Here is a 4,055-nt window from a genome sequence, read left to right as displayed (position 1 = left end):
TGTATATGTATACAAAACCATACTAAACACTCTTCCGGCCTCAGACCAAACATGACATTTACTAGCTGTGTGACCCTGGGTAACTCACTTAATCCCAACTGCCTGAAAATTGGAAAAAAAATTAAATTAACAATTTTGGAATTAATTATGTAACACTGGCACAGTACAGTAGCAGGTCCTCATCAGAGAAGCTGCTGTGGTGTAGGAGCAAAGCAAAATTGAAGAAGCTGAAAAGAAATGCAAGATGTGCAAATTTAGAGAATCTACCCCAAATGTACACAGGTGGACTATTTGTGCCCAACTTGTGGTAGAGCATTCTGAGCTTGTATTGGTCTGATCAACCACAGTCAGATGCACTGTAACTTGACTCTAACATAGTGATGTCATTTTGGTCCTCTTTGAGTGCAAGGGAGAACCACCAGCCAATCTTGGCAAATTGGTTTTATGACGTTGGCCCAGTTTGTGTCAGACTGCTCCTCAGCTTTCCCAATAATTTTGACCTATACGAAATTCTTATCCCAAAACATTAAATTTTCGCATTTGTCAAATACAGGGTTACTACAGTCATTTGCTAGTGTAGGCTGCACGTCTACTCTGTTCCACTGATCAGTTCATGTAATACATACTATGCTTTTCTTAGAGGAACCGGCTCAATATTTCTTATACTACAATAGTATTCCATCACAATCATGCAGCATGACTGCTTCAGCTATTTCCCCAATTGACTGACATTCCCACAATTACCAGTTCATTGCCACCACAAAGATAGCTGTTATAAATATTTTAGAACATCTAGGTTATTTTCCTTTTTCCCTAATCATCTTTGGAAGTAGACCTAGTAATGGTGTTTCTTGGGTCAAAGGGTCTAAGCAGTTTAAGAACTCATCGAGCATATTTCAGGATTGCTCTCCAAAATGATTAGATTAGTTCACAATTCCACCAACAATGGATATGTATCCCAAGAATTGTAATTACTCATTCAGTTTCTAACTTCTTATATTCACTGCTAAGTGTTTATTGTTATGCATAGTGCCACTGGAAGTAAACATTTACAAAACTCACTCATCTACAAAATGCATAGAACTACATGCTACTTTAGTACTTGCAGAAAACTAGCTTTTAAAAAAATCTTTTTTTTCAAGAGAGATTAAAAGGGTACCATCATTTCTGGTAACAGTTATTAAAGTTGTGACTCAGTTTGAGAGTATTAGATTGTTATTCCATAAAAGAAGAATTGAGACCACTAGGGCAGTCTCTCATCAATCCTGAAATATCTATATGCTACAGAAAATTTGCAAGGCAAATGTTAGTGGCTTTCCAATTTCTCTTTATAAAGACAAATGGTTGGAGCCCAGTTCTTCAGGTTTCAGGAGCTGAGGCCCATAGTTTAATGACTTCATTCCCACTCACCAAATTTATTTCTAATTCACATTAAACAAAAAGTATGTTAAATTTTCTCTTAATGTTTATGTGAGGAGTCACTCAGCAATTAGTTGACCAGAAAATGAGCATTTTACTTCTTGACTTCTGTCCAGTTTTCAACTTTAGTACCATAAATGCACAAATGAGGAGCTTTAGTCAAAGCCACTAGCAACTATAATGAGCCGTATGCAACATTTTCTAGTGCTAATTATCTAGAACCAGTCCTGTGCTGTCAATGTTTGCATAGAGAAAACTGTGGTGTTCCTACTGGAGTTAAATGTCCAATTTCCCTGTGATATTGTCGAAGGAATTTGCTCCAATGGAATCAGCTGGCCTTGCTCCCACCACTCCTTGTGTTCACCGAAGGAGAAAAATGGTTGGGATGGAGGGCTGAGGTCCCCAATGGTCACATGTGAGATTGCTTCTGGGACTTTCTCTGTGAAGGTATCTTTGCCAACACCAAAATGTTTGTGTTGAAGATATCCCACCATACGGTGAGGAATTGTGAGTCATGGTGGCATCATGAATGCCATTCCGGAAACTTTTCATTTGGAGGTTAGAGTATAATTCCATGACTTGATTCATCTCAGGAGATGCATGAATTCCGCCTTTGTCCCAAGTGCCTTAAATGCTGGATGGTAGAAGTATATACTAATGCTGCTTAGGTTATAAATAAATGCCAGGTGCTTTCTGATATTTGTTGTTGCCCAACAGTTAAAAAAGATGTTCATCAATACCTGATCCCCACCACCAAAGCTGCCCTGTTCAGAAGCCATGCATAACAGCTGATTATATATTGCAGCAGAAGATCAATAAACAAAGACTCTGGAATTGAAACAGTCAGAGAAATCTGAGTCGGGTGCTGCCAATAGCTTCTCTTTCTCTCTCTCTCTCAAAAAGCTCATCAACATTTATCAGTACCAGAGTATCTGTCTCCATGAACACACATCATGAATTCAGTATTAGTGACCAGAAGTAGGAATTGTGTCTTTTCATTAACTTTAGAGGAGCTGGATATTCACTGTCCGAAGCAGTGATAATAATGACTACATTGAAAATCTTTTCTAAACTCCTTGTTATGGAGCTGAGGAAGCAGTCTCTGCTCACTGTTCAGTGCAGGAATCCAAGGTACAACGATGACGGCACACCTGAGTGGAACATCTGGATCTTCCTTGATTTTAAAAAAGAATTTAAATTCTTTTTAATAAATTAGCCTATCAACATTTACCCATTTGCCTTAATAATTTTTTGGCTATATTGTTCCGTCAATAACTAGAAGTTCCTCATATAACGTCATTTTCATTCATGATTCAAGTACCTAAAATCTCCCCAGGTTGATTAATGAAATTTCTTACATCAGCTAAAGGAGCAAAGTATAAACATTTATTAACATTTCCTCACATATTATGAATGGGACACTCTTTAATCTCTATGTAAAGTCATGTTTATGCATTTGAGAGAAATAATTATTTCTCTCTTACATCTAATAACTATTTCTTTAAATAGAACCAAGGTTTTGCCCTTCTACTTCCTCATTCAGAAATCACTCCCTGTGGTTACTCAGGCAGCCTTTGAAGGGCTCATACTGAGAGGGAGAACTCAGATCTGTTCAAAAGGTAAAGTTAAGTGAATTGATGGATTGAAGCCCATTGTGTTTTACTCTGACAAGTCAGGGAAAATATGGATTCTCCCTTTTATGAGATAAGGGTATGTATCCAAATAATTCTCTTTCACCAAAACCAAGTGATCGAATCATATACCCCATACCCTCAATAGAATAGGTCCCTGTCTCAGTATGATATGCCTATTCTTATTGTTGACCAATCAGAGTTGATTCCAACTCTCAAGAAAACACTTTTTTCAATGGGCATTGAATGGGTTCATGAGGGTTTTTTTTTTAAAGAGAACTGGCCAAATGGCCATCCTTTTATTAATTACATGCCAGCACTTTAATAAAATGATTAAGTACTGAGAAACTATGCCTCTGAAACTTTGTATGTGTTGCACATAATGTATGTGAAAATTCTGTATGCATATAATACTGAGAAAATTAAAATTAAAATGGATCTTTTGAGGTTTAGAGGAGGAGAACTGGGACCTCAAAATCACAACACCGGGGTCCTTTTCAAATGAATTCAACCCAAGCCTTCTTTTAGCCAATGTCATGGTGTATTAGAAGATTGAGGTGAGTGAGATTTAAAGAATCTGCCAGATTGGAGACACTTAAGTAATCTAAGCATGTGTATTGCTAATATAACTGGGCCAGATCTTAAGAATCTGAGTCCATTGAGTAGGACAGATGGATCCTATATATAGAAAAACTGTGGAAGGGATCTAGAAGTGCACAAGTAGTCTGGGTTACCTGGAGGAGGGGGTCTGAGAAGGATCAAGATGAGAGTGGCCATTAAGCTGGGGTTACTGTGAGGCAACAGAATGCCAGGGACCTGGACCATGTGACCAAGGGAGAATGGAGTCCAAGTAGGATTAAATGTGGGAAGTGGCTGGGGGTAGTGGAAGTGGCATAGGGAGGTAAGGCAATGCAGGGCTAGGCTAGGTTAAGGGTAAGAGAGAATTGGGAGATTGGGCATAGAAGATAACAAAAGGCCAGTTGGTAAGATTAAAGCCTCAGAAGA

At 38.2% G+C, this 4,055-nt stretch overlaps 1 pseudogene; it reads right to left on the bottom strand.

The window, feature by feature from the left end:
• Positions 1 to 1,695: 1,695 nt before the first annotated feature.
• LOC110203835 (glycogenin-1 pseudogene) lies at positions 1,696 to 2,364 on the bottom strand (annotated as a pseudogene).
• Positions 2,365 to 4,055: the final 1,691 nt, after the last annotated feature.

Source organism: Phascolarctos cinereus, unplaced genomic scaffold (genome assembly GCF_003287225.1).
Source record: "Phascolarctos cinereus isolate Bilbo 61053 unplaced genomic scaffold, phaCin_HiC Scaffold_17;HRSCAF=500, whole genome shotgun sequence".
NCBI lineage: Eukaryota > Metazoa > Chordata > Mammalia > Diprotodontia > Phascolarctidae > Phascolarctos > Phascolarctos cinereus.
This window is presented reverse-complemented; position numbering and strand designations above follow the sequence as displayed.